Raw genomic sequence first — 14,358 nt, 5'->3', positions numbered from 1 at the left:
TGAAAGTTGATTGAATCTGAAATATATCTACTCCTGGGCGTAATTACTTGGTTATAATTACTTGACTCAGGCGTTAGTTGTTGTATTTCCTAATGCCCCCAAACTGAAGTCCCACTTTGGGACTGGGATGGACCCGAGGCAAGTGGCAAAGCTACCCTGGCATCAAAATGGGACATTCTAGAAAGCATAAATGCATGATCTCGATGCAAGCTGTTACAACTTAAGAGACAGGAGCCCCATGGGAAAGGACTAGCTGAACTGTCCTGAGGACTTATTCTGGAATTTCTGGTACAAGCCTTGTTTGCTCTCAGAGCCCAGAGGACTAAGTGTTGGGATCTTTGTCTCTTACTGTGCTTATCAAAACAACTGCAACTATTGGTAACTTATACAACTAGAGGGAAAGATGAAAGCAATATAGATGTGCCTGGGAGACAGAGTGTCTTCTTGAATCAGGCTGTGCCCCGCTCCCCCCCCCCCCACCGTCCACGTGTGGGGAGGCCTGGGGAGGTGGGGAGGTGGCTCTGGGCTAGGTCACCAAATGCACAGACATCTCAGCAGTGGCCTTGACCTTATACTCCAAACTGGGGCCAGAGAGATGGTGCAGTGGGCAGTGCCTTGCTTTGCATTTGGCCTGATCAATCTGGAGATGATTTCTGTCACTGCCACCCCCTTCCACCCCTTCCCCAAAAACCTGAGCCCCACAAGAGTGATTATTAAGAACAGAGTTGGAAATAAGCCCTGAGCATCACCAAGTGTGGTCCATAATTTTAAAAAAATCAATTAAAAACTTTCCAGGCTATTTCCTTGGTCAAGGCTGTTGAGGCTAGCTTGTAACCAGGACATACCACAGAGTCTGTCTCACCTTTTGAGACTGTCTCTGAGTGAAAGAGGACAAAGGCTCCATAGTCTTTGGCTTTATAGTGGTAAATTTAAACAGCATCTGAGTTTTCACATCTTCACTTTGAGTTTGGCACCATGACTTCATTTCTCTGAGAAGTGAGAGATACTTCTTAAGCTGCTTCCTAACATTATTCTGTTACGTTTTTCCATAATGCTATTAACTTGTCTTTACCGCTCCAAATCTGCAGAGTGAGACGGTGTGTCTTTATAACAGGCAAGCATTGAGCAAATTACAGTTGCACAACCATGCGTGGAGAAACAAGCTCAATATGTTGATACAGTGGATCACTCCTCAGCAATGAATCAGTGTCTCTCTGACCCATCTAACCTGCATGCATGATCTCGCTGCATGTGGGAGTCTGGGTAGGGTGGGAAAAAGGAATTACTGGGACAGGAGAAATCATTGGGGTGAGTGATCAGTACACTGTTCTGTGGCAATGGCGGCACAGAGCCAGTGCTGGAAACAAGATCTATGTGCAGACTTTATGGCACTTCTAACAATATTTTAAGTTAGTTATAACATAGGTAATAGAATTTGAAAGTGTCAAAGTTTATGGGATCAGTGTACAGTTAGTGCACAACACGGTTACCAAGTGTGTGTTACCCCACAAGCCCAACCCTATTTGATTGACGTGGACTGAATCCAGACAAGTGAGAATTCAATGGGACAATGACACAGTATGATGGGCCCAGGATTTGCGCACACAGTTGTTCCACCAAGGGACATGGAGAGGCAGGGCCCAAGAGGCTGTGGGGGGCTGGGTTTCCTCATTAGGGACCTGAGACACCAGGGCTCTCCTCCTCAGCCGCCGGTTCTCCCTCAGCAATTCCTGTTTCCTGAGAGCTCCTCAGCAGGTTTCCTGTGCTGGAGGAAGAGGCCTGGCTCTGACAGGGCCCCAGGGACAGGCCTGAGTGCTCTGAGTCACAGTCAGCACCTCCTCCCAGTGAGTCCACATACCACCCTCCCCCAGGTCCCTTCCTTTCTCTACAGAGGCTCCTCCAAGAAAATATGCACTTGGGATCCAGGGTTCAAACCACGTTCACACTCATCCCAACATAGGCTCCCTCTCCCCTGACATGGTTTCTGAGACCATGGACCTCGTGGACAGGAATGCGCATTAGCACTGATTCCTCCTCTTTCTGGTAGCAGATCCCACATGTGAGTATCCCCTGGACAGAGGCTCCAAGGTGGGCATGGGGCCTCTGAGTCCGTGACTCACTGTGGGTCTCTGTCCCCAGATGTCCTGTCCAGGTACAGCTACAGGAGTTGGGACCAAGACTGGTGACACCCTCGAAGATGCTGTCCCTCACCGGCTCCATCTCTGAATTCTCTCTAACCGACTATGGTGTGATCTGGGTTCTCCAGCAACCAGGAAAGTGACTGGGTTGGATTGGTGTTATATATGGTTACAGGATATGTTTACAGAATATGACCCAAATCTTCAGTCCCAAGTCACCATCTTCAGGGACACCTCCAAGAAGCAAGTTTACGTAAAACTGAGCAACTCAGTAATTTAGGACACAGGTGCGTATTTTTGTGCAAGATTCACACATTGAGGGCAAGTCCCTGTGAGTTCAGACACAAACCCGCTGAGGGAGACAGGGGAACTGCAGGGGTGCGTGTCAGCACAAGGGGTCGGTGTGCTACCGCGACTCCAGGTCTCTGCCCATTGGCAGCCCGAGAGGTGATGTATATGGGTTGGTTTCTTTTATTTCTTCTTCATTTTGTTTACAATTCTTTTTCTCTATTTCGGGGAGAACATTTTCATTTTTATTATAATATATAAGCCAGATTTAGTAAAGCAAGTGTAAAAATTTTAGTTATTATTTCCTTGTCTAGTACAAATTTGTTTATTCTTCTTATAGTCTCACAGTGCTCTAGAGACTGTTCTATTCCTTTAGGTCAGGTGTGGTCAGTTTTCCTTCATATAAAGATCGCTCCTTCTTTCACAAAAGGAGATTTTTTCCCCATTACCTTCACTATTGTTACTGAGGAAACACGATGACAATAGCCTGAAAATTGATGCCTGTAGGTCCCAAACTCCCTGGGCTTCTCCCAGTACCAAATCCCCACAGACCTTCCCACTCTGCTGTGGCCCCTGTGCTCAGCCTCTTCTTTCCAGTGCTCTAAGCCCCCACCCGACTCGTCTCGGGACCCTCAGAGTGTGGTTAGGATGCAGGGGCCATTATCATTGGATCCTGTCCATCCTGACTCTCTATTCTCTGTGTACCATAGATGAATGAGATTGTCTGAATTTCTCCCTCTGACAAACTTCACTTAATCTGATATTCCCTAGTTCCATCCATGGTGCAAAAAACTTTGATGTTTTGTATTTTCTTATAACTACACTGTTGTTACTGCGTTTGGCATATCGAGTACATCACGGGGAGCTTGCCAGGCTCTGCCGTGTGGGCGAGATACTCTCGGTAATTTGCCGGGCTCTCCGAGAGGGGTGGAGGAATCGAACTTGGGTCGGCCATGTTGGCTGCGTGCAAGGCAAATGCCCTACCGCTGTGCTATCGCTCCAGTCCACACAGTATCCCATTTTGTATATACACCACAAATTCTTATCCATGGAACTCTCATTAAGCACTAGGATTGTTCCCATGCCCTGGCTACTATTCCAAATGTTACAACTGACATATGTTTACATATATTTTCTCAAATGACTGCTTTCACACATGGGAAAAGATACCAAAAATACAAACACTTGTAACTTAGAACTACTATTTTTACTTTTTAGAGAAATCTCTTAGCGTTTTCCATAGATAGGTTCCCACAAGCATAGAAAGTGTCTTTCCTTTGACAATGTCCCAACACTGGTTGATTCCAGTACTTTTGATATAAGCCATTGTCACTGGGCAGAGATGGTGTTCATTTACCTTTAAGTTGACATTTTACTCAAAGTAAGCATTGAATAAACATCTCTTCATATGCCTACAAAAATATCTGTTTATTTGCCACACCACTTTCTGATGGGTGATTTGTTCTGATGTTGATCTTGGTGTGTGCTATGAATTTTTAGATATTAAGTTGGATCTGATGTTCGGTGGGTACACGTTTTCTCTCAGTCAGTATGGTACCTTAATTTTAATATTGTTTACATTGCTGGTTAAAATCTTTAATTAATTTTGTCCCATTTATTTATTTTAGTTTCTCTTGTATCTGCCAATTTAGTGACACTATAAATGAGCTATATAAGATCAGTGTCATGGAGACACCGGCCAAGGTTTTCCTCTGAGTATTTTAATGATTCTGCTGTCAAAGCTGGACCATAAGTCAACTTTCCATTAAACTCTGTATCTGGAGTGAGATATGGATTCAATTCTACTTTTTATTGTTATAAACCATGCGGGTTCCGGGGCAGAGATCTCCCAAGTCTACTCGGATTGAGGCTGGGCATCCTCCACCCAGATCCTCCAAATTCCAGTAGGCGGGGGTCACACCCACCAACTGGCCCCCTGGCACCATGTAATCCCATCAACGGCCAAGATTCAGAGACTATAAAACCCAGCTCCTGGAAGAGAACAGTGCAGAGTCTCCTGCCCCTGCGCCTGGCTGTCCTCGCCGGGGCCCCTTGGAGGGGAGCGGGTTGAGCTTTCCTCCCCGCCCCGACCAGGGCTCCGACAGCCAAAGACCTCCAGAACCAGCCACCACCATGCTGAGACCACTCTCCGCACACATGAAAGTACCGGCAGAGGGACAAAGCCACTCGTGTTCCGGGGCTGAGATCTCCAAGTCTACTCGGATTGGGGCTGGGCATCCTCCACCCAGATCCTCCAAATTCCAGTAGGCGGGGGTTACACCCACCAACTGGCCCCCTGGCGCCGTGTAATCCCATCAACGGCCAAGATTCAGAGACTATAAAACCCAGCTCCCAGAAGCGCGTGGCCGCACGACATCTTATCATCTCATTCCTACTTTAGACAAACTGGCAGGCTATCAAATGTAACCTGCCCACACGGCAGGGCAGAGTCTGGCAAACTCCCCGTGGCGTACCCAATATGCCAAATACCAATAACAATGAAGGGTCTCATTCTCCTAACTCTGAAAGAGCCTTGAATATAGCACTTTAAAAAAAAATCTCAGGGCTAGGACAAAGAGACGTTACTGGGGCCTGCTCGAGGCAATCGACGAATAACAGGATGGTTGTGATTGTGATTGTGATTGTTATTTTTGTATGTGGTGCTGTTTTCCCAACACCATTTGTTGAAGAGGTTTTCCTTGCTTCACTCCATAGGATGGAATCCTCTCCCAAAGATTCACCGTAAAAGATTTAAGAATTTATTCTGGGCTCTCAATTCGATACTATTGGACTGAGAGTTTATATTCCTGAAACTTATGGATTAATTTAAATAGTTTCAATATATTATTGAAAGACTATTCCCCAGGGGATTTCACAGGCCTCATGAGGCCCTGTCAGTACCAAAATCTACAGATTAATCCTGTCAACTTACACCTGGCCCTCCCTGTCCAACTGAGAAAACTCCACAGGCTTTGTGGCTGCCAGAAGTTACTAGAGTCACAGCCCTAGCTGAATAGAGTGAGGACCTTCACCCAATCCATACCCAGACTACCAGGCACTTACACGCTTAGCTCCCACAGAGAACCAGGAATAATGAAAAATAATTCTATTGTTTTAATGAATGTGACTGACGCCAGGTAAGAACATCAGAACATCCGATGCTCTGTGGGTGTGTGGACAGCAACAATCCTCTCAGTGCTCTATGATCTGAAGAAAACATTGGCAGGGAGACTCAAGAATCTCACGGAGAGAAGAAGGAAACAATGATCACTGTCCTTCAAACAGAACTGAAGGAGAGAAAGAACGGACTCCATGGCTGAACAAGGAGACATACATAGACAGAAATGAACGCTGCGGTTGAGTGTTGTGTGTGCCTCTTGGTTACTGTACTTGGTGCTGCCGTGAACACGACTATGATCATCTCCACTAGTTAATGCTTTTGGGTTTCCAGAAGACACATAAAGTACCCGAGGCTCATCTTAGTTTGAAGGTGAAGTGCTGAGCCCTCGTGTCTCTCGGAGAAGGCAGTGGGGAATGAGTCCAGAGTCAATATTGTCTTGCCTTGTGCTTGTGGAAGGAGGAATCACATTCTAGGACCTTGCTGTGAGCACAGAGGCTGAGTGAGGCTCTGCGCTGTGAATACACGTGAGGTGTGTCCTGACTCTGGACCTGCAATGACCCACCCACACTGATCACAATTCCACCTGAGGACTCACCGATTCTCTCGGCTATTTGTGCACCCAACATTGAAGGTGACTTTGTGTTTGTAATTGTGGTCCTCCCATGACAAGTGTTTTGTGTTGCTAACAAGCAGCTATTCTCGGCTGAGTTCAAACACATAGTCTCTGTCTTTTTCTTTCAATTTCCTTCACCTAACCTAATTATTTTGGGATCAACATGAAGCCAAACTATTCACCTATTTTGTGCTTCTTGTAATTGTCAGTCTCTCCTTTTTAAGTGGCCCATCTAAAGGCTCAATCAATTACAATGAGTGTAAATGAAATGATGACCAGTATCAAAAAAACAACCAAAAACCTGCTGGAAAATATCTGTCATCCCCTCATTTGGTGTAGGATTAATAAAACATATAAAACACTTGTAAAACTTAACAAGAAAAAGTCAACTTCATCTAAAATGGTATTAAACAGAAATATCCTTAAAGTCGACTTTGAGCAGAGAATTGAATGGACAAACTCTCCACATCTCTTATGAGAGAAATGCAAACTAAAACAATAATGATATATAACCTCATACCAGGGAAAATGGCACACATAACAAAGAACCAAAGCATTCTGTGTTGGCATAGATGTGGGGGAAATGCAATTCTTATTCTCTGCTGGTGGCAGTATCAACAGGATAGACCTCTTTGGAAAAATCTTGGATACTGCCCCAAATACGTAAAATCGACCTTGCATCACTTGATCACTTGGCATCTCATTACTCATCTATTTGCTATAATGGGCACCAGTAACGTCACCATTCATCCCTGTTGCGGGCTAGTGTAGCCCAATGGCATCTGCTTGCTCCAGGAAGAAGAACTCCAAATCATTCTTGAAGAAGAAGTCTAATTATCTCATAGGTGGGGGGCCACGCGTTCTTATGACGGTGTGGAAACCAATCAGTAACAACTCTAGTCCAGTGGTAGTCTTCAGATCGCATTTTGTGTCCAGTTCATCTGATTTTTGATGCTTTGGCAAACGAGACTGCATCCCTGATTATCTGAGAACAGATAACTAGATGAAATATAGTACATCTACACAATGGAATACTATGCAGCCACCAGGAAAAATAAGGTAAAAAGGTAAAGGCCCTCCCGTTGATCGTCGATTTGCTCGAGCGGGCCCAGTAACGTCTCCATTGGAGACTTTGTTGTTACTGTGTCTGGCATATCGAATATTCTCGGTAGCTTGCCGGGCTCTCCGAGAGGGGCGGAGGAATCGAACTCGGGTCGGCCATGTTGGCCGCTTGTAAGGCGAACGCCCATGAAATTCGCTTGTAAATGGATGGACATGGAGATTTCAGGCTGAGTGAAATGAGTCAGAAAGAAAGGGATGATATAGAATAATTGCACTCTTCCATTGAATTTATACTTTTCTAAGAGATTTATATTAAGTGCTAGGAAACACAGGGGCCTTAATGACTAGTCAAGGTTTGGAAGCTTGCTTTCTTTGTATGGGGGTGAAGGACAGAGAAGGACCATTAGTTAGATAATACTATTTAACTTATCTCTCCCTTTTCCTACTATTCACAGAGAGACGTAAAGTGAATCTCTGAGATTCACTTGTTCAGGTTTTCACGTGTGCTGGGTGCAAAGCAGTTTCCAGACTTTTAGCATGTCTGACCAGAAATTAGAACTCAAGGATTTTTTTTCCCATTTGGAGAAGCCCATGTTCTCTCATGAACCTCTCTTTTTCTCTCCCCTTGCAATTCTCTAAGCAAATTTCTTTAAATAATACTATTCTGTATCACTGAAAAGACAGAGTTCAAGTCAAATGTGAATAAAATTTTATTAATTTTATCCTATGCATTACTGTCACTGTCACTGTCTTCCCACTGTTCATCGATTTGCTCAAGCGGGCCTAGTAATATCTCCATTGTGACACTTGTTACTGTGTTTGGCATATCAAATACATCATGGGTAGCTTGCCAGACTTTGCCGCGCGGGAGAGATACTCTCGGTATCGAACTCGCCTCGGCCATGTTGGCTGCGTGCAAGGCAAACGCCCTACCTGCTGTGCTATCTCTCCAGCCCATCCTATTCATCATATTTACTTATACTTGTTCCACTAACACTACTATGTAATAAAGTCGTTGGCAGCTGTGTTAGACTCATGCCTGGTTTTTAAATTTTTTTCAATAAGTTGGCAAATTTAAAATAATTTTTGTTTATATTAAAGTCTTTATTTAAAGAATTAAATCCTCTTTTTACTGCTTTTTCTATTTTTATTTGAGTAAATTATTTATTGTATCCCCGAGTCACTGGAGACTGGGGGAAGCAGGCAGGGGATCTCTGTTCTGGGTCCTGTTGAGTCCAGAGTCCAAGGTCACAAATTTATGCATTGTCTGGGTTCCGTGGGACTTCATTCTTGCGTGACGCTCAGCTTGAGCGTCCGGAAAGCAGCCTGGAGTGTGGCGGTGGTTGGGAAATAGAGGTCCGGTGACTCAGGGATCACATCCATAAACCACACCCTGCCGTCACCAGATAATCTCGATAAAGGAGGCTCCCAGAACCATACCACCGGACTTTGTGCCAGTCTGGGGGTGGGTGAGAGCCTTCCCCACCCCAAGGGACCCAGCTGCTAAAATCTCAGGGCTGGTGGGAATAGAGACTTTACTGGCGCCTGCTCAAGTAATTCGACAATCAATGGAATGACAGTGATACAGTGATTTATTGTATTACAATACAGACAGTGATTTATTGTATTACAATACAGTGATTTATTGTATTACTTTTACATAATCTCAGCAAAGAACACTCAGTGTCATGTTTTAAGTTATATACATAATATATGGGCTGGAGCGATAGCACAGCGGGTAAGGCGTTTACCTTACACGCAGCCAACATGGCTGACCTGAGTTTGATTCCTCTGCCCCTCTCAGAGAGCCCGGCAAGCTACCGAGAGGATCTCACCCGCACAGCAAAGCCTGGCAAGCTCCCCGTGATGTATTCTATATGCCAAACACAGTAACAAGTCTCACAATGATACTGGGCCCGCTCGAGCAAATAGATGAACAACGCAAGGATCGTGACCGTGACATAATATATATTACATATATATATAAAACAGTTTGATTTTCCAATATTTTCTAGGATGCATACACCTCAGGGATTCCTGAGCACAGAACCAGGAGTAAGTTCTCAGAACTGCCAAGTGTGGCTCCAACCCCAAGCAAAAAGATCAATAAAAAATATGACTCCTGAGCAAGGCTTCTGAAGTGAAGTCCCAGGATTAAATACTGTGTTTGAGACCCCAAGAGGTTAAAGCCCTTGAGAGCTCAGAGGCTCTCCCTGCAGAGTGGGGACTGGGCTGCAGGGGGCGCCAAGTCCTAAAAGCACCGAGTTGCGGGCTAGAAGGGGTGGAAAGATGGGGGAATGGGGGGAAGAGATGCAAAGATGCAGAAATCTCCTCAAAAACTGTATTTCCTTATTCAAAATAACTAAATTTTGCTTTGTCAAGAAAACCAAAATTAATATAGGTATAGAACACAGAGGCATATAGATATCCCTTTATCATATTGATCACTTACTTCACTTAATTTCCCGTTAGTCGTCGATTTGCTCGAGCGGGCGCCAGTAACGTCTCCATTTGTCCCTGTCGCGTGCTAGTGTAGCCCAATGGCATCTGTTTGCTCCGGGAACATGAAGGGCCTCAAACCAATCGTTCATGATCTTGACGAAGAAGTCTGACCATCGGGAATGTGGGCGGCCACGCGGTCTTTTGACATCCCGTGGAATCCAGTCGGTAACAGCTCTAGTCCAGCGGTCGTCTTTAAATCTCATTACGTGAGCCGGTTTTCAACCCCTGAGCTGCGCGGGACGGGCAAGGAGGCCCAGCTCTGGGCAACAAAGCTGAACGGCTCCAATTTCAAACAGGTACAGCCCGCCTCCAAGGGCCTGGGACCCTTTCTGGGCATGCGCACCTAGATCCAGCCCCTAGACAGCCGGTTTTCAACCCCTGAGCTGCGCGGGACGGGCACGGAGGCCCAGCCCTGGGCAACAAAGCTGAACGGCTCCAATTCCAAAGAGGAGACATTCCCAACTCCTCGCCAGTGCCAGGGACTCTTTCCGGAGCCGCGGCCACTAATGCGGCCGCGAAATGTTTTCCCACTAAATATGCCTTAGGAACCATAAGCTACCTTCTTAGATGGAAAATTCTCTATTTTAGCTCAGCCACTAGAAACACAGTAGCCAATAACCCATAAGCCTATCTTAACTCACACTGCATATCAAGCAGAACAGTAACAGTGAACGTGAAGGACTAAACCACACCTCTCACAATGGTAAAGCAACACAAAAGCCCACCAAACTTTCATATTGAAGAGTCTAGCCCAGATGACACCAACAGTACTGTAGTGTTAGACAACCTCTCTGACAAGGAATTCAGGAGGGAGCTACTTAGGATGCTTAGGGAATTAAAAGAAACAATGGAAAGCAATGCCAATAGAAGACAAGAGGATCTGAAGGCAGAAATGAGGAAAATGCAATCGGAAATATCAGACCTGAAAAATCTCGTAGGCGAATTGAAAAGCTCAGTGGAAGGCCTCAGCAGCAGAGTAACAGCTGCTGAGAACAGAATCAGTGAACTCGAAGATGAAGTTCAGAGACTCTCCAGAAAAGAGCAGAAAATGGAAAAGAGACTCACAATTCGGGAACAGATGGCAAGAGAAGATCGTGATGAAGCCAAGAGGGGTAACATAAGAATTATTGGAGTCCCAGAGGTACAGGAAGAAAACCTCGATGAAGAAGAAACTGTCAAAGAAATCATTGCTACAACATTTCCAGAGCTGAAGAAAACTTGTAACCACATTCAGGAGGCCCGAAGGGTACCAGCTAGAAGAAATCCGAATAAAAATACTCCAAGACACATTCTGATCAAAATGACCAAAACCTTAGACAGAGACAAAATTCTGAAAGCAGAAAGATCGAAGAAAGAAATCTCTTACAAAGGAGCATCCTTAAAATTCACAGCTGATTTTTCTGATGAATCACTCATGGCCCGAAAACAGTGGTGGGACATAGTAAAAAAACTCAATGAAATAAATGCCTCCCCAAAAATACTTTTCCCAGCAAGACTCTCATTCATAATAGAAGGAACAACACACAGTTTCACAGACAAACAACAGCTCAGGAACTTCATAGACTCAAAACGATGGTTACAAGAACAACTAAATGGGCTACTTTAAGGCAAGAAAGGCCCCTCAAATACACCAAATTTTAACAGAACAATGGGACAACATCCCATAACAATAATCTCTCTCAATGTCAATAGGCTAAATGCACCAATTAAAAGACATAGAGTGGCAGGATGGATTAGAAAATTGAACCCAACATTCTGCTGCCTGCAAGAAACACATCTCAATAGTCAAAGCAAACACAGACTCAGAGTCAAAGGCTGGAAAACAATCCTACAGGCAAACAGCTCCCATAAAAAAGCTTGGGTAGCCATCCTTATATCAGACCACATCGATTTCAGAGTGAGGAAGGTCATAAGAGACAGTGAAGGCCATTTCTTATTGATCAAAGGATCTGTACAACAGGAAGAACTTACAATAATAAATGTATATGCACCTAATGAGAGACCAGCAAAGTACTTAAAACAACTACTCATAGATTTGGAAAAAGACATCAATAGCAACACAATACTAGTGGGAGACTTCAACACTGCTTTGTCACCTCTTGATAGATCAACCAGACTCAAGCTTAGCAAGGACATACTTCATTTGAGGGAAACAATGGAAGAAAGGGACTTAGTAGATATATATAGGACACTTCATCCACAAAAAGCTGAATACACATTCTTCTCAAGCGTCCATGGAACATTCTCCAAGATAGACCACATGCTGAGCCACAAAACATGCCTCCATAAAATTAAGAAGATAGAGATTGTATCAACAATCTTCTCAGACAATAATGCGCTGAAATTAGAAGTAAATCACACACAAAAACAGAAAACTAAATCAAACACCTGGAAATTAAACAGTGCACTATTGAACAACGAGTGGATTAGACAGGAAATCAAAGAGGAAATCAAAAGATTCCTAGAAACGAATGAAAATGATAACACGAGTTACCAAAAGTTATGGGACACAGCAAAGGCTGTGTTAAGAGGAAAGTTTATAGCTCTACAAGCATTCCTCAGGAAGGAGGAGCGAGCACACATAAGTAACCTAACCTCACAGCTTAAGAGCTTGGAGAAGGACCAAAAAAAGGAGCAGAACCCGAACAGGAGAAAGGAAATAATAAAACTCAGAGCAGAGATTAATGAGATGGAAACCCAAAAAACAATACAAAAGATCAATGAAACCAAAAGCTGGTTCTTTGAGAAAATTAACAAGATCGATCAGCCGCTAGCAAAACTCACAAAGAAAGGGAGAGAGAAAACCCTAATAAACCGAATCAGAAATGAAAAGGGGGCCATTACAACAGAAACCACAGAAATTCAGAGGATCATCAGGGAGTACTTTGAGAAGCTTTATGCCAAGGAACATCAAAACCTCGAGGAAATGGATAAATTCCTAGACTCCTACAGACTCCCAAGGCTGAACCAAGAAGACCTGGAATACCTGAACAGACCTATCACCATCAAGGTAATTGAACTGGTAATAAAAAGTCTACCCAAGCACAAAAGTCCTGGCCCGGATGGATTCACTAGTGAATTCTTCCAAATCTTTAAAGAGGACTTACTCCCAAAGCTTTTTAAGCTTTTCCACGAAATTGAAATATCAAAAACACTTCCGAACAGTTTCTACGAAGCAAATATCACACTGATACCAAAAGCAGACAGAGATACCACAAAGAAGCAGAATTACAGGCCGATATCCCTGATGAACACAGATGCAAAGATCCTCAACAAACTACTAGCAAATAGAATCCAACTACTCATCAAAAAGATCATACACCATGACCAAGTAGGATTCATCCCAGGGATGCAAGGATGGTTTAACATTCGAAAATCAATCAACATAATCCATCATATCAACAAAAGAAAAGATAAAAAGCATATGATTATATCAATAGATGCAGAGAAAGCATTTGACAAGATCCAGCACCCCTTTATGATGAAAACCCTAGCCAAAATGGGTATAGAGGGGACCTTCCTCAACATAATTAAAGCCATCTACCACAAGACTACAGCAAGCATCATCCTCAATGGGGAAAAACTGAGAGCCTTCCCTCTAAGATCAGGGACGAGACAGGGATGCCCACTCTCTCCACTGCTGTTCAATATAGTACTGGAAGTACTTGCAATAGCGATTAGGCAAGAAAAAGATATTAAGGGCATTCAGGTAGGAAAGGAAGAAATTAAGCTCTCACTATTCGCAGATGATATGATATTCTACTTAGAGAACCCAATAACCTCCACCAAAAAACTCCTAGAAACAATAGACTCGTATAGTAAAGTTGCAGGTTATAAAATCAATACCCAAAAGTCCATGGCTTTCCTATACGCAAACAGTGAGAGAGAAGAAAGCAACATGAAAAAAACAATCCCGTTCACAATTGTGCCCCAGAAAATCAAGTACCTAGGAATCAGCTTAACTAAGGAAGTAAAGGACCTGTACAAAGAAAACTACAAAACGCTACTTCAGGAAAAAAAAGAGGACATGAGGAAATGGAAAGATATCCCCTGCTCATGGGTCGGGAGACTTAACATTGTCAAAATGGCAATACTACCAAAAGCATTGTATAAATTCAATGCAATCCCTATAAGGATACCCATGACATTCTTCAAAGAAATGGAGCAAACACTCCTGAAATCTATATGGAACAATAAGCCCCCACGAATAGCTAAAGCAATTCTTGGGAAAAAGAAAATGGAGGGAATCAACCTCCCTAATGTCAAACTGTACTACAAAGCAGTAATAATTAAAACAGCATTGTACTGGAAGACCTGGGTTCCTCTGTCAGTTCTTTTATGCGTGAGGCTCATCCAAGTGTGTTGAGAGTGCTCCCAGCATGGCCTTGGGTGGGCCTCGGTGGTCTTCAGCTGTTGGGCCCTGGTGGAGACAGTCAGGCATAGGGTAGGAGACTCTGTCTTGTTCTCTCCCAGGAGCTGAGTGTGATGATCTCTGGATCCTGGCCCTTGTTGGAGTTACACGGCAGTTGGTGGGTGTAACTGTCTAGTGTGTGGGACCCGGGGCTGAGATCTCCAAGCCTGTACAGTTTGGGACTGGACCTGCCAGTAACTAGACAGTTACACCCACCAACTGC

At 44.1% G+C, this 14,358-nt stretch overlaps 1 gene segment (V, D, J or C); it reads left to right on the top strand.

Moving 5' to 3' along the window:
• Positions 1-14,358, top strand: part of LOC130032543 (immunoglobulin heavy variable 4-59-like) — a 172,680-nt gene that overhangs the window by 122,190 nt on the left and 36,132 nt on the right.

Source organism: Sorex fumeus, unplaced genomic scaffold, assembly GCF_029834395.1.
Source record: "Sorex fumeus unplaced genomic scaffold, SorFum_2.1 ptg000049l, whole genome shotgun sequence".
In the NCBI taxonomy this organism is placed as follows: Eukaryota; Metazoa; Chordata; class Mammalia; order Eulipotyphla; family Soricidae; genus Sorex; species Sorex fumeus.
The sequence above is the reverse complement of the archived record's forward strand: the minus strand, read 5'-3'. Positions and strand labels throughout refer to the sequence as shown.